Genomic DNA, 27,203 nt, shown 5'->3' on the forward strand with positions numbered 1-27,203 from the left:
TCCTCCGAGTGGGGAGGTGAAAGACAAAGGGCGCTTTACCCCATGCTGGCCTGATCAAACACCGTTCCCTGCTAACACAGGAAGGAACATTCATCAAAGGGATATCACTTGAGTATGATCCTACAAAGACATGCACACATGCTTAACTTCACATTAATGGCACTATTTAGGTGCATGAAGTTAAGCATGTGTTTTAAATCTTTGCTGAATTGCGGTCTATATTTTCCTTTCCACTAACCTGAGCCTTTACGCAAGGCAGTTACCTTACTGATCTGAAACACTGAGAATTCTTGCTGTCTATGGAGAAGATTTTATATGTCTGAATTCATTCATTGATCTTCCATAGTCTTCCTGTGTTTTTAATTTTAATATGTCTGTGTTTTCTATTTTTGTTTAGGGTTAATAGCACGTTTTTATGAATGACAAATAACTTGCATAGACTTGCTGCTTTTTCAGAGGAAGTTTTTATATTATTACTTTTCAAATAAAAATTCAAATAATTCTTTTATTAAAAAAACCTACTAACAATAGTCAAAACTTTTAAATTTCATATTAGTTCTCACTCATAAATAAGTCCTTGACTTTCTCTTAACATGACTATAAAATAATCAAGGGAGTTATCTATTTTACTGATTTCTGTAGTATCATTTTGGGACTCAAAATGAACTTGGTATTCTGGTTGGAAGAGTTACTATTCAGCATTCAATTTAGTAAAAAGAATGTATATAAATCTTGAATGAAAACCAAATCATTAGGCTCTGGAAATAGGAACAAGAATGGAACAAACATATTAAGTTATTAAGCTACTATCATGTTCGATTTTATAGCTAAATTTAAGAAGTACACCCTGAATTCCGTGCTAGTCACACAGATTTTGTTGTGTTGTGTAAATCAGATATATGAGGAAGCTGATCCGTCGCACTTCTTACAAACTACAGAGTGCTGTCATTACATATTTTACTGCTGAAGTTCTTTTCTTTGTAGGATTCAAGTGTGTAATTTGCATCATTACTCTGAAAGTAAATTGCTAGTGAGCCTTGACACCTGCCAGCACTGGTGTTCATTTCAGGCTGTAAAGCACTACTTTGAAATAAATATTGGGGAACTCATTAAATGTTGTCAGCTGTATCATCCATATTAGCACAAAGTAATATAGCTAAATATTTCTGAATTCTGTTTGCTACTCAAAAATGAACCAAACTCTGTGAACAATTTTCTATACTTTAAAAGTTTTTTCGATAGACAAATAGCTTTTCATCCTGAGTTTCACACACACATTATTTTCCCCATATGTTCCTATCTCAGAAGTATGTACACTTTCTGTTTTTTTTTACTTAAGAAGTTCAACATCCAATTAAAGGATTAACTGGGCCAGTGTGGAACTCCCCTAGACTCTGTTATTTCCAAATTCAGAGGTAAACTAAATATAGCTAAAATTAGAGAAAGCATGGTACCTCAGGTTAGTAGAGTCTGCATTCTGACCCTGGCTATTGCTGGGTAACTGATTTCAGAAGAGTGGCAAATATCTGGGGAAATAATTTCTCTCTGAATGGAGGAGTTGCATTAGTGCTCCTAATCACTGCTTTACTCATTTCCAACCGGAATTTCTCCTGCCTAGTGAAGCACGTTTATCTGCTCCACCTGTAGGCAGAATGTGTCTAACTGGCTTTAGTGAATCTGCTCTGAGATGTGTTGTAATGAAAATTACCCCTATGATTGTAATGTCCTAAAAGAAGGATGTTTGTGATTACATTCATTCAGCAGAAGATTTCAGCTGGAACACATATAAATTAGTATTAATTTCTTGCTGGTGTAGATTGAATTGTTTTTCAGAAGGTCATAGGGAAAGTGTGATAGGAAGAAAAACTTTTGTCAATAGCCTGATGTGCTCTTCGTACTTGTGGCCCCACAATCCAGAATCACAAAACCCAGTTGAAGATTGGTGCCTGTCCTGGGCCACGCAGCAGATGCTTGGCTGTGGCTGAGAAGAAGCCCTGAAAGCAGGTCCGCACTACGTATTGTCCTGGAAATCATCGGGGAATCATTCAAATGCTATTGCAGAGAACGGTTATAATGAAACCCCTGAATCTCTGTATGAGAATAGAAATGGAAATTAACAGCTAGCAGGGAAGTGTATGGCTGAATTTGTATTGGGAGAACAGAGAGCGGTTGCAGATAACAGAGCAGGGGCACAGGGCTTTCATGTGGAGGATGCTGACCTCAAGCAGAGCTGTTAAGCCCATGTGCTGGGGCTGAACAATTTTGCATCGCCGCAGAGACAAATCCAAGCTCCCTGCCCTGATGGAGTAGCCTGTCGGGAGTTTTGAGCAGGGAGTCAGACCACGTTCATATAAATTAGACCAGCTTTTCTGGACAAGGAGTAATCCAGCTGTATACATTTACTGCATCTTCTTGGGAGTGAAATGTAGCAACGCAGTATGTATGCTTTGTAAGTTCTTCAACCCCAAACTGTTAGGGTATAAGTAGTCCAATTACAAAATGTTAGGAACCGGATCTGTCTTGTGGTTTGGCTAGACTAGTGTCTTGACTCTAGCAGGAATAGTTACTAGGCCCATTAAAGAAAGAAAACTGTGTACCTAAAAGCTAGTGTTTAACAGGTTAGTGACTATATACAGTAATCAGATAGCCAAATGAATTTAAGAATTTTGTTCCTATTTGTAATTAACTGTGCTTGCAGTTTTGTACGTGCAGTTAACTTGAAGCATAGAATGACAGGCACTGAACTTAAGGCTGGATTAAGTTCTTTTAAAACTTTGCATTTTCTTGGATCTACATAATAAAAATACTGCCATTTATGTATCCAAATCAGTTTAATCTAGGCATAGGTCCATGGAAAAAACCTCCATATTGTTGCCTTTCCAATCATAAATCAGATGTATATTTAAAGTTTTCTGCTTTAATGTTTTACATGTAGAGTGGTTCGAATCTTTAATGTTGTAACTTTTCTGTGTATGCTATAGATTACACCTGGCTGCCTGACAGAGAGATGTCAAAGTAAATGACCAGAATTAATTACCACTCAGCAGAGTCAAAATTAAATAGGGATGCAGTACTTATAGGAGCTCCACAGAGTAATGTGTTTCTATACTGCTCTCTAAGTTATGGTTCATTAGGTGTATAAATAAATCTTTTCAATACATTTTGGCAGTATGGAAGTAAATTGTCATTTTAAATTAAAATCTCATTAGTAAGCTAACATACACTTCAATATCTGAAATATGCTTATTTTTTTACTAATGCCGTATTATTAACTAAACTGTCAGTGTTCTTTAGTCACCTGAACTGGATAACAGTAAAAAAAGATCTGACATGGTTCTATTCATTTCGGTTTTGAACTTTCTTATACCTCTTCCCACTGCTGCATACCCAAGGGAAAAGAATTCCTTTATTAAGTCTGAGGCCTAAAATTCCACTGCCTCAGCTCTTAAGAGGATTTTAGAAAATGAAGAACCCCGCCTACAAGGGAGCCTGAAGAAGGGGAAAATAGCCAGTTTACAGGCCTTGAAGGATTAATAAATCTTCCCATATTCCTTGGAATCCCATTGAACTAAAGTTACAGTGAGGCCATGGAGACAAAGGTCTTATGCCTTTTGCTTTCCTGATCAAAGTGGAAAATATACCTTTTTGGAAAGCAAATGGTATTTTTTGGAGAGAGAATGGTATTTTCCCCCTCTTATTTTATCTCTAAATCTGTATGCCATAGTTTGTTTGTTTTTAATAGACTGAAACTCCAGAACTTCAGGTTAACATATTAATTTACCGAAGAAAAGGTTCAATTAATGACAATGGTTTGGAAACCATATTGGTTAGCGCATCCTACATATTGAAGTACATATTTCTGTGTTAATGGGGAAGAATTTGGAAAATATTTCTATAACCAAAAAAATACACTGTTTTTGTCCCTGCTGGAAAGATTGAATAGCTAGAATAAAGGAGTTAAAGAATTTATCTCTAGTTAGACCTTTCATCTGAGAATGACATCATGTTAATACTCCTGCAATGTGATTATTTAAAAAGAAATAATTTACTGAATGCCATGGAAGGGTTGGCTGAACTGTAGTAAACCTTGCTGGGATGGACAGAGGAGAGGGGAGAGTCAGTTGAGAGTGATTATTCAGGGAAAAAGAGATACTTTAGGATGAGAAGAGCTATTGCAAAAGTAATTTACGGTCTAGCCGCAGTTTGGAGACAGATACGAAAGGGTGGGGAGATGTAGAACAGGCCAGCAAGCGAGAAAAAAAATGTAAGCAACAAAAATCCAAGAGAAAGACAATGTTTATAGTCCGACAGGAAATGAACAATAAAATCACAGTGCTTGTGAGATGGGTTGAAAGGAGAAAGTGGAGAGCACAGAAGGGCAAGCTGAGATATTGCCTTCATGTGACACAAGTGGCAGAATGCCAAGAATGGTGGAGAAGGACTATTCCTAAGTGTAAGAATATGAGGCAAAACTGTGGTGCCTGTACCTACAATCCCATCTTACTCTGGCAATATGGCAGTAAAAATGGGCAAATTCTGTCATTTTACCTCTGAAAAAGGAGCCTACTTTGAAATTGCCAGACTGAATATTACAGTGGCTTAAATCAGGGACATCCTTCTGGGGCGGGCTGGGCTGCAGGTTTCCTTTCCTTTATTTCCTTATAGGCCCTAAGGACTGGCAATGAAATACAAACATGAAAGAGCACTGTGGACAATACATATAAATTGTGGTACCTGATACTCTTTTTTCTTGAACCATGTGTATCCACTTTTATGTCACTATTCTGATTTTCTAGCATTCATATCTGTTTGCACTCAATTTGTGCAAATAGCACTGACTAAACAAGGCATAAGGAGGGCAGTAAACACCTGTGCTAAGAATATTTTTGCTCAGAAAGGCAGGGAATGGAGCAGAGAATGTAATGTTCCATATACAGGAAAGCATAATAGGTCAATTTTTACTCTTGCATTTGGTGTATCCATGAGGCATTTTGTGTTCTTTGCATGCTAATACTGATTTGACAGTATGATAAAGCTTGATATTTTATTCTAGTAACATATCGCTTTCACAGGAAGTCTTTTTTTTTTTCTGAAAATTCCTGAGTTAGCTTATAGAAAGATGAGAAATATCAAATGTACTGATGCCAAAAGACAGAACAGCAGATGTAGTTTTAAATCAAAAAGAGGAAAAAAAAATAGCATAGACATCCCTGTGAGGGATAGCTGAGTATGGTTCTGTGTTGTGGTGCCTAATTTAAGACATCACAGTCTTACTGGAGCTGGCCCCTAGTGACTTGCATAAGGTTTGTCCTGATCATGTCCCATGTGATAGTTGCAAAAGAGTGTGGGAACCAGCAGTGGATTAAAATGAAATGAAGCTTGGATCTAATGTAAAGGAAATGCCTCCAACAACTTAGAGGTCCTCCCACAGCAAATCAAAGTCCCTCTTTCTCACTCCCAAAATGCATGCATCTTGTAGCCATTAGCTTATGTCATTATCATAAACTTGATTATATTTTTTTCCTGATTTAGTGAATGCAACTTCAATTAATGATGGCTCTTTATAGACAGCTTTTTTTGTCTATAACAGTTTTCTCTTGTTGTTGTTGATGTTGTAAAGTTATTTGAATGTTGCAAGACAATGTGTACTCTAAACATTGGCACAGTGACCAGACTTTGAGATGTTTTTGCATCCAAGACCAAGTTCCACCCAAGATTTAGGAGAAAATTCTTTTCAGATTTGTTCTATTATAAACTTTTTAGGGAAAATGCAATTTGTCTTTTCATAAAATTTCATCTTAAGGATTTTGAATGGGAAAATTTAACAATATTCTTAGTAGTATATTCTAGTAATTCAACTGTGCATATTCAATAGGTTTATAAAACAAATCATGAGAATACACAGTGTTAAATATCTTCTTTCTACTCATAGTTATAGTACAAAGCATCCATCAAATCACTGACATCTTCTTCCCCTTCAGTTGAAGTGTGGTGAACCATTTGTTAAATGACCAAGAAATGTTTTTAAAATCAAAGGTATAGACAAGAAAGTCATTCATGGCTATTTACTCTCTGCTGAAATGAATACCCAGGAATGTTGTCTGTCATGAATAGGCTTAGAAATACTGCTTTTTGCCTTTTTTGAGATGAATACAGAAACCAACAGAACACAGATATAAATTTAGGAATGGAATTAATATCTGTATTGTATTTTATATATTTAACATATACAAGGACACATATGCACACACATGCTCTTTATCCAAGAATATAATTTACAGTATGTAATATGAAACACATAATAAAATGAATTAGTATTGTGTCTTCATAATGATAATCCAGACTCTCAATCATCTTTTTTTTTTTTTCTTGCTTCTGGATTTTCTTCCTTCTTTCTCCTTAAGTCTTTTGTTTGGCTTTACCAGTCAGAAACACTAAAATAGAGATGGGATCACAGATTGTTCACACTCAGTGATGAGTTGATATTTCTTAATATGCTGTTTAACACAGGTTTAAAACAGATATTTTGTAAAGTCACACTTGTTTTGCCAATATTATGATTAAAGAAGAAAAATCCATGAAAAGATTCATTAAGAGTTAAATATTTTTAAGGGTGTTCCCAAAGAAACGTTTTGACCCCTTTGGAAAAAAATACAAACAAATTTTTGTTTGAAGTCAGACTGAAATCACTAACAGTTCTGTCCTAACTTTTTTTTTTTAATTCCAGATGAACTAAAAAGTATTGATTTATCTATTAATTTGGCTTGATTATCTTGCTTTTGTTCATGATATTTCATGCCACTGCTTCTGCCTACTCCTTAATCCACTAGAATTCACTCTTCTTTTACTGAATATTCACTGAGCACTCTGGATCATCTGTTTGACAGTACTATTTTTATTGTTATAGATATATTAAACTTGTTTTGATCCATTCAAAAGAGAATAGGCTTAAGTGTTAAAAAAAAAAAGTCAATGTATTCTTGATTTGGGTTTTTTTGATCTGTGCTTCTCAATTTTTGAATGGTTTGTCCTTCAGACCTCTCATGTTTTTGTTTAAAAAAACAAAGCAAAAAAAACCAGACAAACTTACACCTGATACACATGCAGAGTTGCTATGTGATACAGCTATCAGCTGAAGTACATTCAAAGAAGATTGGGATAATAAATAATTTCAGACAGGAATAAAGTTCAGCCTTTGTCTTATATATTATGATTGCTTCTTAAAAAAAAAAATTGTGATACACAGAACACTGAGACAATCTGAATGCGTCCTTAATCAACTTTAATCTGTCTACTGACAGATGAGTAGAAGTGCAGACTGAGCCAGGTGCTTGGATTTAGTGATGGGACATAACCAACATAAATGAGAATAAATCAGCATATGGTAACATATTAATAACATGTTTGTCTACTGTGGGATGTTCTTAAGTCTTCAGAGATGCAAAAAAGGAGGACTATTATAGAAAAAAAAAAAAGCTTGAAGTGAAACTCGGTGCATCAAAATTAGTACTATTTAGAAGTTGGAAAGTATTTTATCATCGAATGTTCAAACTTCTCAATTAAAAAAGGCTGCTTTACAAAACTCTCCAGTTACAGGGAATCCATGCCTGAGACACGTGTGTTAGCTCATGTGGCAGTGAAAAATATCTGGTCACATGTATGCATGTTTGCATCACCAAGTTAGAAGGTGAACCTCTAGTCCATCGATGCAGCTAGCAATGCACTGGTTACATGTGAAGACAAATGAGAGGGAATGGTACTAGACTGCTTACCATCAACTGAAGCTAATAGGTGGTGAGTGGAGGGGGAAAAAAAATCAAAAGGTTGTGTTTTTTGACAAAATATAGCTTTGGCCTCTGGAACAACCTCTCGCAAGATGCTGTAAAAGAAGAAAAATTACAGAGGCTTAAGAAGAGACTAGAAAAGTTCATGGAAGAGAAATTGACTGAAGCTTTTTGTTTATATAGAAACCATCTCTGGTTCAGGGAGTCCTTGAGCAAGAACGATTTGGCAATTTGGCAAAGATGTGAGATGCTAAATCTCATTGAAATTCTTGTGCATTATGTCTGACAATAAATTACCTTTTACCAACATATAGCTAAGGAGGGAGAAGTTCAGAGTTCTAGCCTGGATTTAAAGGACCGTAAGCTTTTTTGGTTTGAACTATCGATTTAAATTTTCTATGAAGCTTAGTCATTTTGATTTTGTGTGTTTGCCATCAAGAATGGTATGATTATCTCCTAGTAGACATCTACTGGTAATACAGTATTTTGTATATTTTTTGTGAAAAGTAGTGGTATTCAGTGCAGACCAGCCATAAAATGATCCCAGTTAAACAAAAAGAAGCAGGAAATTACTGGCTGATTCAGAAAAAAAATTAATTTCTTTAGGAAATTGATTATCTAATTTTCACAGTAACACAGCATGATGTAGCTGTTGTATGATAGTAAAAAATACATTGCTGTTGCCTGTCTTGGATAAGAATTGAATACAATGATTGTACCCCAAAAGCTTTTCAAAGCACAAACAAATAGTAAAAATGAGAAACAGTAAAGAACTTAAAGAAAAATACTGAAACTTCTTAATACCTTTGCCATTTGCATCTAAAAGCCTATTTTTAGACAGAAATATGAATTTCAGTGTGCTAGCTTGTTTACAGTAATGTTTATGGGAAGCACACAGGTGAATATGGATAATTAAAGTACCTCAGATTTCAAACATGTATGTTATTTGTAAGAAGTATTCATATGGAATCGGAAGCTGTTGACACAGCTGTTAGAATGATCTTTAGATTATTAGATTTTTAAAGTCTTTTCCTAGCATCAAGAATTACAGGCATATATAAGAAACTTCTGTGAGTTTATGCATACTTAAGTGGACTTAGGCATACAATAGTGACTGCTGTCGGGTTGCAGATGGTTTAGGGAACAGTGAATAAAGATTCCATGAACTGCCTTCCAAAACCTTCCTATGGCTGGTAAGTGCCTTAAGACCCTTTCCACAGCTCTGAGAGCTGAAAGCAAGGGAGCTCTAGGGACAAGGCAAGACAAGAAATTCTGCTGGCTTCCAGGGTGCCGCTGCTCTAGTGCTGGACAGTTTAGGCCGTTTAGCAGCTTTATCACAGGGGGACCTGGCAGCTTCAGCCTTGGCAGTCTTCCTTGGCTACCCACCAGCTAAAAAGCGTTAGAGCCACCACTGTGCACAGCAGATGAGAAGTGGAATCAGGGATATACAGGCAACTCTGCGTTTGCCCTCTAGCTTCATGCTGTTTTCTGCATTAATCAAGAAATGAACTGCAGTTTTGGCCAACTGCACTCTTAAGGATTTGAGGACACCAAAAACCCATTGCAAAAAGTAAACAAAATAACATAAAAGAAAAATAATTGGTTTGGGGGAGTTTGGTTTTTGTTCTTTGGCCCTTGTCCACTTGTATTTTAATAAAAGAGTCAGCACAGACAGAGAACTGTCAGCTAAATATTACAGCTGTTTAAAATTCATATTGTTTGGCATCTACCCCATTCTTTTTCTGAAAAGGATTAAGAACTAAGCAAAACTTCAGGTGCACAAAATACAACACTATGCAGATTATTGCCGTGGTGGAATACCCCACTAAGATGGCATGGTCTATGCTATATTGCTCTGGTGCCTAAGCTAACATATTTGAGCTTCCTCAGCAGCTCATGGCCTTGGCCCTTGTGGACAAACTCTTTATTTATTAATGGCTTTTTACAAACTGCAATAAGCATCTCATTTCAGGGGGAAAAAAAAATCCAATATTCTGTGACCAAAGTGCAACATAGTTTTTATAGCAGAAGTCTAACTTAATAAAACCTTTGATCAGATATTTAAGAAGGAAAACAAAGATGACTTCTCTTGTGACCAGTGGTACTAAACGAATGAATGAATTTCATGTATATTTGTGTCCTGTTTACCTTTATATACGCTCACCACAGAAACTCAACTCTCTCCTTGTTTCCCAATGCCCTTGTTTCTCCTTGTTCACTTCCAGCTCTCTTCAGCCCTTTGCTGCAATATCGTAATGTCCTTCTCACATCCCATGCCTGCTGCTTTCCCCACCATACTATCAGGCATATCAGATATTGAGGGGATGGACCAGGTCCACCTTTAATGTAACGTTGAGGGGAGCACAGGGGAGAGCTACAGGTTCATAGGAAGTATAGATTAACTGAGATGATGGGTTGGGGTCTGAAGGGTGCAGAATGCCAGCCAAAAGCAATGGAGTCACAGACACTGATTTTTTTAGAGCTGGAAGAATCACAGAAAAAGCCTCTGATCCCTCTGTCTTCCCCAGGGCAGGGTCAATAACGCTTACAGCCATCTTGGCAGGTGCGTGTCTAACCTGTGTCAAAGACCTGCAATGGTGGTGACTCCACAACCTCCCCAGGCAATGTATTTCAGCATGTAACTGTTCTTGCAGTTTCAAAAATTGCTAAGCTTGAGTCTTTCTTGTTCTATCCAACATGGATATAGTTTGATTGTTTTTCATACAACTGTGTTAGCTGTTACACTATATGTATGTATTTGTGAAAATGCTTCTGTATGTATATATGTATGTATATGTATGCATATATATATATATATATACACATATAGCTTTTTGTAAATAATTTATTTGACTTTTTGTTTCAGAATGTTTCAAATATTTCCTGTGTGTTCCATCTTGTGTTTGGAATCAGGAAAAGTTCATGATTTAGACAAATTTATGTCTTAATGTTCTTTCTCCATAATGAGATTTTTTTACACTTACATCCTTAATATTGTTTCTTTTAAAGTACCAAGAGTTCTCTTTAATTCCTTTCCCCCTTAGATCAGTTTTCCTTGAAATCTTGCTACCCATTCTGGAGGCTTATTGAAAATTTCATTGCTGAAGTCTATTGTTTTTGTTTTCTTGTTGGTCCTTCTTCCTATCCTAATCACCATGGTGCAATGTTTCACAGGCACTCTCATACAAATGATCAAGCTATATTTTGATGTTCTCGCTGGGTCCCCCCCGAAAGTAAGGAACAAGTATGGAAGATTATTCCCTTCTATTGATTCTACATTTTCTGTATCAAGAAATCATAAAGTAGTAAAAAAGCTTAATGGGCAAACTAGGTTCTGCTTCCCCCCTTCCCCCCCCCCCCAAAAAAAAAAAAAAAAAAAGTCATGGTAGTTGCAATCTTACATTATCACCAAGACTCGTATTGTGGATTTTGCCAGTTGTTCACAGAAAACCTCATATTCAAGAAAATAAATTATTAAACAGCAAAGGTCTTGAATGTAGTTTTCAATATCAGCTTGGTCTTGTCAAATCTCATAAGCAAACTGGAAATACAGGCTTTTATGAAGACTTGGTATCACACTGAATATTTTTCTAGCCTCCATGAGAAAAGGCAGTGGATTTTCATGTGTTCCAAATCTTTGCAAGTAACTCATGTTTTTAACATTACCCACAAGTTAAATATATAGAGTGAACTAACTAAAATATTATTCAGAGCATCTCTGTTACCATCTGATTTTGAACTTCATTTTGAATGACATATTATAAGCAGTAAGTACCAAATCACATGAGAATCAATTAATTGGCATTATCAAGGAGTCTGTAAAAATAATTACTAAAGCAGAAGTCCTTAAGATTCTGAAGCATTGTGCTACCTGGAACACAAATAGCAGGTAGCAGAAATTCTATAAACCAGGAATTTTGCCAAACCTTCACAGGCTGAAGTCCAAATGATCTTTTTTTTTTTTTTAACCCAGCTAGATTTTCCATATTGAACCAAGCAAATTGCAGCCCAGCAGAGTCCTAGGAGCCCATACATGCATTTCATTGCAAGTGAGTGTCTGTCTTTTGCATATGTGTGTGTCTGTATTAGATACCAACAAAAATGTATGCTAACAGGCTGGAGGAAAATAAGATGTGAAAATACTGGAAACAGTGCTTGTGTAACACAATTTACAATATGATGTGCATGATGTACAAACTGAGGTTTTGCTGCTGCAGAAGCTTACATACGTTATTAACATTAGGTACGTGAGTAATTCCTGAAGGATCGATCCTGCAAGTCCCACTCAAATTTCTTTTAGTTGAACTTTTATGACTGCAAGTCTCGGCTTGTGTATCGAGAGGAGGGAGATCACTGTAACTTTCAAAGATCTATAACAAAAAGTCTGTGGTTTATTTGTTATAATGTTCCTGTGAGCATTTCTTTTCATGATACCACAGAACAGTTTTCTTCATTTGACAATCTCATCTCAGCATACTCATGCTGTAGATCGGTTTAAGGTCTATAAGTATTGTATGCTTCAGAGTAATTTGTTAGCATTTGAGTCCATGATATATACTTAGTTGTCACTGGTATGCTTTATCCAAAGTAATCTCTCAACCAAATTTCCATCATTCTGTATATTAGTAGACCTACAATGGTCTTATAAAGTCATCAAAATAGGCTCAATGATTATGGTTCTTAGATCTAGGTAAGAAGAGTGAAGTCATACAGGAGTAGAGAAGCAAAAATGAGAAAGAAAAGTGAGAGAAATATGCAGCATGACCTTAGAAAGCTATCACGATGGCTGAAATTATGTCCTGACATGATAAATGGGCAAAGACTGGCCTGTTCTGCCATGACTGCTGGGGCAGAGGTCACTCGCATGGTAATGACTGGGGCTGTGCTGTCCAATTATAATGAAAAAAAGAATGAAAACCATTGCTAATGTGGTTGTAACCATCCTATAAAAAGGAGCCTAAATAACCACAGCTTTGATCACTTACTACAACTGAATCTTTTTAAAAAGCTTTAAATGTTTGTTTAAATAAAACTGTGGAGTAAAAAAATATTCTTTAAATGAAAACCAAACCTGATTCACCAAACATGAGCCAAGATCTTCAGATGCATAGCTACTCTCTGTAACAGCTGCTTCTGAAAGAATTATCCAGCAAGAGAGCAGAGAGAGATTTTACTATGACATGTAACTGATGAGTGATGACTTATTTCATTGTGGAATATGATTTATAGCTTTGACTGCAAAGGATACATATGTTTAAGTATATTGGAGGCATTCACATGCCCAAGATATGTGAGTATTCAGTATAACCACACTACAAACATGATTTAAATGAAAATTTTCTTACTTGTTGGTGGAGGACGGGGCCCCTTGTGGTTGTATGAGCCTGCATATGTGTTCTTATAAGAGACAGAGCTGTACAGAATGATGAATAGCACAGAAAAATCTTTCTGTCAAAATAGCATAACTTGCTATCCACACATTCTTGATACAAAGCTGATTTCAAATACCTAAATTATGGAGACCTCTTACCCAGAATTATATTCCAGCAGATGCTGCAGTTCAGGCAAAATGATTTAATTGCTGCTCTTTCAAGTGGAAAAAAAAAGTAGTCATATGGCAAGTCAGAGTCTCAGGGAGCAGTAATCTGTAAGATTCCTGCTGAGGATACCTGTAATATGAGGAAGTCCTTCAGAAGAAGTAACCTGACTCTTGTGTCTCCTTCCTATAATTCCTGAAACAAAACCCAGGAGAAAGGTTTAAATCAGCAGTCTTTAAAGGTGAAACAGTACCGTTCTCTAATAACGTCTGTCAGATTGTGAACGTAAAGCCAGTAGTCTTGGCCCAGTTGAAACTGAGACAGCTTGTGTGCATGGCCAAAGTGAAACGCTGATGAAGTCTTTGCTGGGCGCCCTGCATACTACGCTCAGGCTTTTCTGTGTGAAAAAGTTGCATCAGCTAAATTCACAATACTCCAAAACTTGATTTGGGCATATTTGTTTCAGTTTAGGAATGCCTTTTTCCAGTTAAGCATAACCTTGTTGCCAGCTGATATAAGCAGAGTTGAAATAAGCCTGGTTCAAGCTGACTTTCATACGGTTTGAAATATATCTCTTCAAAATGTCATATCAAAGAAGGGCAACTTTGGCAAATACAAGTTATCAGTGTATGGGCCAGCAAAGAGTCTTTTTCTCTCTCTCATTTATTTTCTTTTTTAATTGCCAAAGTTTTTTTTTTTTTTTTTCCCCTTCTCACAATTACTGTGTTAAGTTTTAGTGGCTTGGTAAGGAATATATTCATGGGTGCGCTGATAAAATCTGCCTCTGCCTCTGCAACTTGCAAAAGTTTGGAATACTCAGTCGGTAGGTGCTCCTTTTTAGCCACAGAAACAGACATTAGCTTGCCTAAGAAGTTATACATGTTTAACTGTTCACATCAGAAAAGACTGTTTGTTCCTCTGTTCTTTGGGATTTGTCTTGGTGATCCTCTGTCAGTTGTCATAGACCCAGGAGCATAGCCAAGCATCAGCACAGTCAAAACTCTTACATTGCACAAGCTGGAACACATTGACATGAATGGTGACCTTCCAGCAACACTTACAGGTCTAATTTATGGTGAAATCTATTAGTTTGTGGAATTGTCGCTTCCATTCCTTGGAAGTATTTAAAACATGTCTGTACAAGATACTGGGAAATACAGTCTAAAGAACTAGAGGTAGAGCTTCTTAATTTTCTTACCAATAATTCGATAATGCTGTTTGCATCAGCAAGCCTAGATAGAATAGGAACACCCACAGGGGTAAGGATAACTACATGTGTTTGCAGACCGGGGCCTGGCAATAGCTGTAGCTGTGAACAGAAGTGAGGGGGACCTGCTCCACGACCCTCCACCTTCCAGCCGCGCTGCTGCCTCTTTGGCAGGCTGTGGAAAATCTGCCTATGTTCAGTCTCACCTGTAGCACCTGGGAATGTGAGTTCTGGTAAGGTTCAGGTGCATCCTAGCAGGCCTTTGGTTCATGTGGTGGGCAAGTCCTGTGTGAGGAGCAGCTTCAGGGCTTGGCGGAGCACTGCCAAGGACTACATTGGTGTTGTCTGTGTACAGCTCCAGGGCTCCTTGTCAGCCCTACCTGCTGTGTAGCCTGTGAACCTTCGGGAGTAGTCGGAGATAAAGGGTGCCCCATGGGTGAGCACGTGCCACGTGGGCCAGCACAGACCTTTCGTTCTGCACTCTGAGCCATGCAGTTACAGCCACTGAAATGACAGTTCCATTAACCCACTAATTTTTACTGAACGAAGATAATTTTAAAATTAAGTCTCTATATGAAGCTGATGTACTGAGTAAGAGCCATTGCCTCTGGAAGTAGACATTGTGTATAATCGTCTTTCAAACAAATCTCTTCCTTCAGTCTCTGAATTGGAAGCCACTGGAGGCTAGGAGGGTGTTCTGGAAAGATATCACTAAACACTTGCCCTGTGCTAACATTCTTCCCTAGATATTAGCTTTTGGCCACTGTTATAAATTGGATGCTGAGCTAGATAGGCCTTTTGGTTTCACTGAATACTTCCTTCTTAATGTTCTTAATCTTAAGCAATGAGCAGATCAAAAAGAAATCTGGCAGGTTGTCAAGTAAATTCATTCCAAAGATACAAATATTTTTATATCATTTTACATGTATTGCTTGTTCACTGTGGTCTGTTTTATTCAGTCTACACATATGTGTCACTCAGTGCTATTACATAAAAGAAAACCCAAAACAGAAACTGAGACCACTTTCAAGTACTATGCTTTTTTTTTTTTCCCAAGCTCTGTCCCATATTTTTTCTTATCAAAGACTCTCAAGTCAGTTCTAGGCTTTTCTCCCTTCAGAAAATAAATTCTAAACACCCTCATTGTTAGTGACTGAAGGCATATGTCTTAAAAAAAAAAATTAAGAACTTCTTCTTAAAATTTTATTAGGCAACCACACATTAGCGGTTTGAGCTTTTGATTTTTATTGTCAATATTTATTATTAGAATCGACTCTGAGTTATCCAGAAGAGTTTATCCAGGTTGTAGTTGTACTGTACTATAAATATAGACATTGACCTTGGTCCCTGCAACCCGGATTACTCCTTGTCTCCAGGAGGACATAGGATGGGGCCACAGCCCGAAAGCTTTCACACGAGGGCAGCTCATCCCAGTTTGTGCCTCAGCCAACAGCCTTGTTTCCTCCCTAAACCTGGAGCTTTACTCCAGAAAAATACCAAATTCTTTGTAGGAAGCAGGTCAAGCAAAGAGAAACCCTGTTTGTTCTGATCGAGACTGGTCAAGCTTGACCTGGACTGACCCAATCTGTCTCTGTACTCTGCTCCTCTGCATTTTTCTATTACAGTCTAATGTAGTATTCCAGATCCCCAACATTACTCTGTATATCAGGGAATAAACTGTATTTGTATTATTGTTGACAATTAGTTGTTAATCTAATAGTTGTTAATCTAATTACAGTTGGACAATTAAAGTGTTCTTTTTCAGAGACCCAAAGAGACACAGTGTAAGAAAGAGACATTATAACTATGGAAAAAGAGGGATCGGGACAGGCTCAACAGAGAATGTGTGCTCATGGATATTATTCAAAGTCACTTATAGTATTGAATTAAAGCTTTAATAGTCATTGTCCTAGAGGTCTTTAAAAAAAAAAAAAAAAAAGGAAAAAGCAACTTATCATTTACAGAATAGATCAGAGGACTTTTCAGGGCTTCTGTAGGTGAGGACTAGAAGAGAGACCATAGGAATAGTGAAAGACTGTTGATATATAGTTCTTTTTTGTCAAATATAGGAGAGCTGTTGGCCCCAGACTTCAAATGGGGTCCATTAACATGAAAGAGATTTTCGCTAGACTTCAACAGAAGAAGATTTTCTCTCTTGTGGCATGCCTTTCTGATGGTTTTGATATGGTAGAGAGCTGTCATTGCTTTGTGTGATTTCTGTGCATGTGTAATTTCCTCAAGTTTAATGTCTTTTTTTAATGACACCCATAATTCCTTCAGTTGTTTTTTAGCCTTCTCATGTTCAGAAGGCATTTTCAGTTTTGGCCTGCATAAAAAATATAGCAAAAGACCTATTCTAGTGGAGCCCAAATTGAACTTTATACTCAAGGTCTGTTCTTACACCTAAGGTTGTATATATACTTCTAAATAGATCAGAGCCTATAAAAGTCCAAGTTTTAGATTTTCAAAAGTCATTTATTGTTCTTCATACTGATAGCAAAGGTAAAAATTTCAATTTACAAGAATTTGTAAGGAAAATCCTACCCTATTTAGAGCCCAAAGCCAGTAGTATGGAACAGCTCTCTTACCCACCCTTATGTGCATGTATAATGTTGAATTACAATTAAGGAATTTAATGGTAGTCTGTTTTTCATCTTTTTTGTTGATATATATTTCTTTAAAGTAACACATTTTGTTTAAATGTTGCTAAGTAATGTCAGATACCTAAAGATTTCAATGGATTTATTATTTAATTATGTTTACATTAGCTAATAAACGAGCCATCACCAATTAAACAGTTTTCCAGAGTAATAACTAAGTTCAGAAAACTGGTTCTAAAGTAGAAAGAGGCCTGATATTTATCATTCTAAATGACAACAAATTGAACCTTCACTTTATTTTAATAAGCTAATACTGTCATGCACCAAACCTTCTCATATAAGTTGTATAATAAAATAGCTGTCACTTTTGCATGTGGAATTAGGTATGTGGTGATTATATATAAATGAACATTCTTCTGAATCTAAATGTGAAAAGCTGACCTTTTTAAAGCATTTTAACAACTTTTAGTGTTATCATAAATCTTACAATTCTTTAATGTTGCAGTTTTTTGGTTGCATATATTACATTAGTTCTTCTACGAGTCAACTTTTGTTACAGGGAAATGTGGGCCCGGGGCCAGGTAGAGCTTTGGAGAGCTTTTAAGTTTGAGAGCCTGTTTCACAGCTGGAAAGCTCCCCAAAGTGAAGTGATCCCAGAAGAATATGTTTCCCATTACCCAAATCTCTACCAAATCATGCCTTGTAGCTCTAAAATAATTAAGACTTTGGAAGCCCCAAGAGGTCTTTTTTGATCCATGAATGAAGTTACCCCAGGTTCAAATAACTAAAACCTGACTCCCTCTTAACCAATGAAACACAAAACCCCTCCATTTGTCAATGTAACATAAAGAGAATGCTCCAAAATGTCAAAGCCTTTACACTTTAATGGATTCAACCTCAGGACATGTCAAGAGTTTTGATTGCATTTATTGGAGATCAGGCTGAGGTGTTTGTGTAAGTCCCTAGGGCAGAAGAGTTAACGTTCTATAAAATACAGTGTAAAAAGACGCTGCTTGATTTTGAAGTTTGAATGATGATGAGGTTGATTAAATCAGAAGAAACTCTTTAATCCCATGTGTTGCTATTAATAACACATTCTTTTGTAGCCTAGGAACACTGTGATAAATTTCAAGAAGTGGGCCACTTCTTCTGCTAAAAACAGAAGACAGGAAATGGATATTTCCTGGGAAAGGTAGCATATCAAGGTATTATGAAGCCTCTTATTTATTTCAGTATTCAATTAAAATAATACAATGGCTAGCAAAGATAGTTTACTGAGAGAACAGGTAAATGTTCCAAACACAGTATAACTAAGAAACATTTCTAGATCCATGCTTATCCAGGATTTCACTGGAGAAGTTAGAGGATGGGGTTAGTATGAGTATCCAAACTTCATAAAAGAATTTCAGAAAGAGAAATGAATATTCATAGGCTATGAATAGGGCTTCCTACGAGATGAAACTTGCAGGAAATGTAATATCAGCATAACTTGCTTTGTTTTTCCTTCAGTATTTATTAGTAAAATTCAACACTTTAAAAAGTTTATTAGAACCTGCTGTGGGATGATGCAGTGTCAGTGTACTCTCTAGTGACCACTTCTAAAGACTGTGACTTCAAATAGGGAAAAAAATGCAGGATGATACCTTCTGAAAATTAACTTCTCTATTCTTGTGCTTGCTTAGGGACTTGTATGTGTATTTTGAGGGGACAACTAAAGTCACTTTGGCATCTGAGAATTTAAATATGCTCACGAATCAGCCATCCATGTAAATTTAATGATGCGTATGTAATTGCTGCTGAAATTTTATTCCTGCAATTATTGGCACCTGCAAAATATCAGAACTAGAAATATATTCCTTAACCTGAAAATTTTGTTCTGAAGCCAGTCTATTCACTAGAATTTCTGATATGCAAGACGTGGTATTAAATTCATATATGTCTATATTTTATTACACCAGAGTAGTTAAAGTATGAACTTAAAGAGCAAAACAGGTAAGCAGACTCATCAAATACGATAGAGCTATTTACAAACCTTTCATTTAGCACATGTATATTTATGCAGGGACTACATACTGCATAGTGATCCTAAAATAACTGTGGTTTAAACAAGACTGTGTGTAGTTTGCATGGGCCAGGATGCCTTATTTCTGGTGAGGTGAAAGTACTGTTTTCTTTGTATGTTCATGGGTTAGAATCTCATTTGAAAGAAGATGCCAGCTGATGTTTTTTTTTTTTTTGTGATACATATTTATATTCATCCCGTGAACTACAGACATCCTATCAGCTGGTAACAAGTTGCAGACACTGGTGATTGATGGCTAGACTAATGGCTAAAGGACTTACAACCTCAAGCAAGACCATCTGAAGCAGCTAAATCCCAAACTGTCATTAAAAAAAATTTTCCTTACATTGGAAGCACCCTGCTGTACTGCTTGCTCAGGGCTGCTGCAGTCTGAACATGCTTACATCTGGTGGGGACCAAGACAGAGTTCCTCTGTCTATATCCACCAGGAGCCCAATTCCAATACACGTTTACAGACATGCTCATGGCACTGACAGGCTCAGGATCCCTTTAAGATGCAGTAGCATCTATTTTCTTATAGCACAAACAGTGGTGGTACTTCTACCTCTCTCCCCTTAAGTATAGTAGATTAATAATGGCAGAAGTTCAGAAAGCAGAAGAACCAGGTACAATTCTTTCTTTTATCCAAAGAAACAAATATGCATCCTCTCGCTTCCAGGGCAGTGTCTGAATCAGCAGGCTCTATTTGTATTTTATTGTGTGAATGTCCTTTTAATGTGAAGTGCATAAATAGTACCAAAGACGAGGACCAGAATTCATATTTCTCAAGTCAGTGGTAGATTCATGTAGAGTCATGTTCACTTCTTTGTGTAGAGACTTTCTCTCACTTCTTGAGTCTCTGATTCTTTCCCTGTGTAGAGGTACAATTTCAGTAGGAGGAGTGAAAATGATCACGTTCCTTTTTTCCATACATATTTTAGTATGGTATTTGGGGCATAGAAAATAATAAATGTGGGTGTGAACTCCCCTAGACCAAGGAGAAAATTGAAATCATCTTCCTAAACAATTTACCTGGTGTTTTTATAAAAGGTTAGTTTTCTGTAAAAGGTTGCTACTGTTATCATTATCTACTTCTCTGACTATACTTTCGAAAGAGTGAATCTTGCTCAATTTTTTGAAAGAATAGTTGTTGATAGGAAACCTTAGGTTGTTGGATAGGAAACCTTAGGAAACAGGCTTGAATACTTGACCCTAGAGATAGACTCATGCTACAGATCATCAGTTGGGTTCAGAAGTGTTTATTTGCACTGCTGAGTGAAGTGCTAATTTTCTGGGTAAGGAAGGTATTTTTTGAGTGATTCTTAATAGCAGTATGCTGTTTGGTGTCCTAGCTCTTTTGGACTTCCTTTTGAGTCTCTTTATTTTCCCTTTACATTTATAAGATATCTTAAGGATCTACAGAGAGTGGCATCTGGGTTCCAATTTGCAAGCAAGTGCCTGGAGTTTAGGCATATCACTGTGGATCTAGCCCAGGGTTACATATGAACCTGTGACCCCGAGATGTAAAGTTCCATGTTATGTTTCCTGCCTTTTGAGTCATCCAGCTCCATGAAACATATTCTTACTGTTACTAAAAATGTACTGCATATTGACTGCTGACAGGTTATATTGTCTTTGTCCTGAAAGATTACTGATTGCTTTACATACTAGCAAGATTTGTACATCAGACCTGGCAGCATTAGTCTTTTGTGCTCAGTGTTAGTCTTCTGTGCTTATTTCAGGGTTAAAGTACAATGTTCTAGAAAAAGTAGTTGCAATACAATTAGATCTGTTATTACATTCTCTATTTTTTCTATTAGTCACTTCTCAAGTTGGAGGCCAAATTTTCAGCTGGTGCGAGTTGACAGAATACTTTTATTAAATTATCCTTCTTGAATGTGGAAAGAAAGGCATTGATTTGTGCTTTGAGACTGCGTGGATTAAATTTGACTTCAGCTTTTCATCTGTTGTATTAATCATATTTGACAAAAGGCCTATATTCATAGTATGTTTATGGGGACTGGATACCGAGCATTCTATTTCCTATATTATAGCAGATATTGTCAGTAAGCAGCCAATTGTACTTTATTTTACTTTAAAGTCACGTTATGAGAAGGCTGATAATTTAAAATCTTTCATGCACTCATTTTTTCATGAACACTGGGTTGTATTATTTTACACTGGTATTAGAACCATGTATGCATCCAACTATTGGCATATAAGAATGTTTCTTTATTTTAAAGAAAAAGCTGAGTGGATGGTTTCTAGACGAGAATGGTTAATCATGCTCTCCACGTACTGAGTTAGAGTACTTAATTTGAACAGTTAAATAATTTAGAATGCTGCCTTAACCGAATTAAGATAGAGTTCAATTAAGATCATAATTATGTAGGACAACATTTGGATTATTTATTGCTTTAAATACTATAATTAGCAGTTCTAAAATGTTTTGAAGGGCAATATCAAGCTGAGGAAGTGGCATATTCTTGGATTTGTTTCTACAATAGAAATGGCTTTGTTATGTGTATGTTTATTTTTTCTTGTGTTTCTTCCTCTTCCTCCTCTGTTCAGCCTTTCATACCTACCTGAACAAACACACTTTCACTTCCACAATCAATATTTCATTCTACTGACTTGCAGCATCATTCATATTCCTTGCATTCCTTTATAGCAGCACATACTTGCTCACTCTTCTAACAAAAAACACACATTGTGGTTAGGCGTCAGAGGTCAGCACTAGTCTTGCATCACAGGTCAAACAAGATCACTTACATTCTTTATCAGGGTCATTTCTTCTCCCTGGGTGGGATATGAACTTTTCTTTTTCTTAGAGAGGAAACAGCACAGATGTTCACCACTCCTTATTCACAATTTCTGCTGGATGGTATAGCTTCATCTTTTCCTGTAAAATTCCCAAACAACAAGGGATGAATCGCTCATAACTTATCATACTAGTTATGTTCAGTATTGTGATGGTAAAGTAACTGGGCAATGTATTTAAATATTGACAAATATGTATATATAAAGGTCAGCCCATATTTTTTGAGTTGCATTTGAAGAGGTTTCCGATATTCATAATAAAGATTTATGAAATGTAGAAAGTGTTTTTTTTCTGGAATTTCAGAGATGAATATTCTGCTGTTGCATATGGTTTCACCCTTCCTAATATAGTTGTACTTACAATTGTAATAATTTCTGTGCATTTTGTTTCAATACAAAAGCCATATTTGTGCAGAATAGTAACATTTAAATGAAATCATTCTGGGTAAAAAATGTTTTCCCCTTTGTGATAATTTTCCACTAGTTAAAAGTGAACCATTCTTTTCTCAGCTGTAGAAAGACGTTACAAATATTTCTTCTTATTCTTGTGTTTTATTGATCCTAAAGGAAATGGGGTATTAATTATGCCCTTCACCACTGAGTCCTCCTCTCTCATGGGTGAATGAGGTAATACACAAGAAGTTCTGTTACTAATCTTCTCATTCATGACTGAATTTTTTTGCCAGGGTACATCAGCAACATCCCACTTCTAGGTAATTTTATGTTAAAAACACTTCCCAGAAGATAGGTCATTCTTGATTCTGTTTACTCCATGCTTATCCTTTTTGCTCCCAAAAGTTGAAATATGAAACTATTAGTATGAAAAAAAAAAACCCTTCTACTGAGAAATTTCACCTAAGAGATACATATTCTTAGATTCGAGATACTTTTTCCCTTAAAAAGTGTTTATTTTTGTTGATTTTTTTTCCTCCAAGAAAATAGGTGTTCCTCACTATGCTGTTCACTTGCTCTAGAAAACAGTATTTTCTATTTGTTTTGGGGCATCAGTACAGCTCTGAGCCCCAGGGGTTCTCTCTGGGCTGCCTGTGTGATTGATATAGCTCTGTCTGCACTAGCAAGTGGGAACACATCTCTAGAGCAAAATGGTTGGCGCTGAGGATCTGAGGTCCACACTGTCCGTGGTTTGCTTCAGACGGGCTCCGGCCTGGTCTGGGGCTGAATGCCCGAGGGCAGCTAGAGAGCATTAAGTGTGCTGCTGGATGGCCTCTTCCAGTTTACTTTCACCCCGAAGGAATCCAGTTCTAACACTGCCTGGCTACGATGTGAACCAACGCTTGGCAAGCAGAGATGATCAGGAGATTTGCTTTTAGAATACATTTCTGATCTCACCTGAAACACTAAAGTAATTGCACCCTTTGCAGCTTAATGTCTTCCTAAATGCAGGAGAAATTCACTATCCATACCAACTTAGAGCAGAGTGCAGTTTTTTTCCCCTTCTCAACATCCATCTGAATTTGCTGCTATGAAAAGAAGTCACCTTATATTCTCATAAATCCTTCTGTCTTCAGTTTAGTTTGTCCCTCCTTGCAGTCAGGCCCTGAAGAGCTCAGGTTCCTATGCTATTTTAATAGGCCTTATCAAAAGGACAGAGAGTTTTGGGTTAGGTTTTGACTGGGCCAGGATTTCATGCATTATCTGGATTTTCATTGAGAAAACAACATGAGCATGAGGAGGAAAATAAGGATCAAGGAAGGATCACTTTACTCGTGGGAAACCATACCCGCTACAGTCAAGCCTAGATGTGAAAATCATTGACTCACATGACAAGAATACTTAGGCAAATTCAGTTTACTGACTTTTCACCACTGTCCTATGTTGTTATTGCTTGCATTACAGTAATACTGAGGTCACCGCTAAGACTTGCCATCCCATCATGCTGTAATATCCCACAGTCCAGGGATAGGACATAACATAATGAGTAGGTAAAACAGAGAAAAAATAGCCAAACAAAAAATGCCCAATTCATTTTATAAAAGATGCAGTAGTTTTATCATAAATCATTGGCTGGGTGTTGCGATAGGCTGAAATGAAATTACCAAGCAAACAGGTCGCAGTATTCACATGAACACAATCTTAAAATTGCTCTTTTGCTTTAAACCATTAAATAAACAAGGTATGTGTATTATATGTTGGGAAATGTGTACCAGTATTTTCATGTACAGTGAGTGTGTGTGTGTGCATGGATTTTTTTCATAGCAGAACAGCTGTCTTGCTAAAGTTATCTTGATAGGGTACCAACTCAGACATGGCTGATAGTATCTATCATTTAAGCTTCGTATTAGTTGTTCTTGTAAAACCTGCTGCTACTGTGCAAAGCAATTTAGATGCACCCTCTCTGAATTAACTGTCACACTTATGCACAATATGTAGCACACTTATTTGCTTCCCATACATATTTGTCAAAACGCCTCTGTATGATTTCCCTTATTTCTTAGTATTTCCCTAACTTGCCCTCAAAGTTACACTTAAGTCAAATTTTCCCAGCGATGCCATTTTCTTTCATCACAGTATTATGCCTTAAAACTATATATAAGGTGACCAATTAAAGCTTGTATTTCTACTTCCAGCCTTCTAATATGCTGTTTTTAAAATAGCAGGATTCCTTTATTCACATTCTGTATTTGATGGAACTTCTATTGATACTGGATTTTGCTGTAATTGTGTAACTTCAAAGTAATGTAAAGTAAAATGACTTGTGGGCTTTATACTGTAGTGTCTGTGTCATCAGAGTTTCCAGTCATTAAACTTACATACTAATATTACATATTTTTTAATTTTTTTCAAGCATTACTCCTTGGACTTGTGTTATTACATGAAAATTACAAGTTATTCACATATCCCCGGTGTTTCAGAGTGCACATGGCTGTTATTTCCCTCTAGTTTAGAAGAGATAAAGCTTCATAAATTACCCTAATATTTTTAATAGAATAGTGCATTTTTTTCACCAACCAAACTTAGTCAGGGGAGTTGTTAAATGATAATTAATGCTGGGGTAGATTGAGAAATTGTTCTGTTTAGTGAAAATCTAGATAGTGCAAGAATTTGTTGATTTCTGTAGATGGAACAACTATGTGCAAGTTTGGAGCGCAAAAAAATGAAATACAGATATCTAGAGGAGCAGCAGACTTGTCATCACTCTTCCCAACACTTGCATCACGTTATAATCCTGAGAAAGCTTGCTGCCCTATTTCCATTAATTTTGGTCACTTATTTTGGCTGTTGTATCATCCAAATCCAACAAAAAGTCCCAGCATTTAATTTTAAAATTTATGTGCTTTGAAAAATCATACAGGGCAAGAAATATTCTTTCACTTTTATGCTGTAGCTCAGATTTACATTTTTAGAGCTTCCATCAGCTTTGGCAAAATGAAGATTAGTTTGATCCAACTTCTGAAGCTGGGAGCTAGGCCAAGATTCTGGTAGTTGGAGATCTGCAAAAGCATGTTGGTTCTCTATTACCTGACACTTTTGGCCCTATTTTCAACATTTTTATGCACTCTTTTTATTTTCTTGTGTGTATAAGGCTCAGATTTTCTTCCTCTCTAAACTTGGAATGTAAAACTATTTTTGCTTAGCATCTTGTGCACATCACTAAATGTGTTATGAAGCGGTTCCCCAAGCCCAACTACACTGCTCTGGGGATATGTCAACAAACAAGTGATTGAGCTGGCTTTACTATGGACGTTCCCATATCTTATGGGTATTTCATTCTAATTAATAAAACAACCCTGAAATTTTCCCAAATGCTGATGCTAAGGAGTAGCCTTTGTTTCACCCCGTCAATTTTCTCAGCACCTGAACGTTTATTCTGAGTGGAAAAAGAGTATCATCTAATATGTAGACACATTTGAGCATTAATAACCCTGCTATAATCAATCAAAGTAGAAATAATCCAATTATTCCACAAACAATTTACTGAATCAGTATCTATGGATGAAGTTTGTCACTATGTAACTAGCTCTGTTGAAGCTATTAAGTAAGATGCACTGTGAAAACAAGTATATTGTTAAGGGAGGTCTCTCTCTGTTTGTTTCTATACTTGCTCTGAAAACAATGTGTAAATTAATTTATCAGGATGGTACAATGCTAGTTTCAAATTTGAATTTTGCAGACCTGAGTTCCTATTTAGATATATTTTGAAGTTTTGAGAATTTCTTCTTAGTGTTATACAGTATGAAGCATTTCAGAAATGGCTTTGAAGGAAAAAGAAAAACAATATGTTCATACATACAACTTAAGCACATAAGAAGCTGTATTATTTCAGGCAGAGCTATCTACAGAGGTATAATGATACTAATGAGACAACTAGGATTTGTTTTTACTCCTTCAGCTATGCATTATTTACTGTTTACAATTAACTGATACAAAAGTTATCATGACATGAAATCCTGTTTGCAAGAGAAGGTGCAGCCTTTGCAAACTGAAGGCTATTTTAGGTATTCATTTTTCTCATATAGGCAAAAACTGGAATCAGGAAAGAAAATGGAAAAGTTGGCAATTGGCCTGTAAACACTTCTGGTAGTACTTAGAAAAATCCAGGAAAAAAAGATTGCTTTATAAAACACACAATGATTAAAATAATGAATAATAAAAAAAAAAAATCTGTATGCTTTCTGAGACCCTAATTCTCCTGTTCCAAATGAAAAGGAATAAAAGGTGATATTGATAATTCTAATGTACCATGTTGTTCATTCAATCACAAACATGGAAGAGCTTGTGGAAGATTAGGATACTGTTGCTTTGCTTGCTGATATGTTTAAGTTTAATCTCTGATAGTTTACCAGTGAATGCAGTGCAAGTGTAATAATTTGAAAGCTGAATAAGTTTGTGGTTTAGCATTTAGCAAAAAATTTGGGGGGGTTGTTTTTTCTTCCCAGTTTTGAATTATCATTGATATACTCTGTGTTTTGGAGGGTGTTCTCTTTTTTAGTGATTAGATAGAATTTTCTGCCTTAAAAAAAAAAAAAAAAAAAAAAGTCTCTCACACTGCATTCCTCTTTCCTCACACCCCCATCAATGCTCTTTTTTAGGGAAAGAAAAAGGAAATTAGAGGTAAGGGTGCAGAGAACACTTGACCCACTTTGAAACACAGCAAGAAATAAATCGAACTCAAATGACTGCCAATTTGTTGCAAATGTTTTCAGTTAATTCTCCAAGGCTTTTTTCTTGACA

The 27,203-nt window shown here is 36.4% G+C and overlaps 1 protein-coding gene across 1 annotated transcript in view; it reads left to right on the top strand.

The window, feature by feature from the left end:
- AGMO (alkylglycerol monooxygenase) overlaps positions 1-27,203 on the top strand; it is a 203,602-nt gene that overhangs the window by 139,910 nt on the left and 36,489 nt on the right. The window lies entirely within an intron of this gene.

The sequence above is a fragment of the Apteryx mantelli genome, chromosome 2 (assembly GCF_036417845.1).
Source record: "Apteryx mantelli isolate bAptMan1 chromosome 2, bAptMan1.hap1, whole genome shotgun sequence".
Lineage (NCBI taxonomy): Eukaryota > Metazoa > Chordata > Aves > Apterygiformes > Apterygidae > Apteryx > Apteryx mantelli.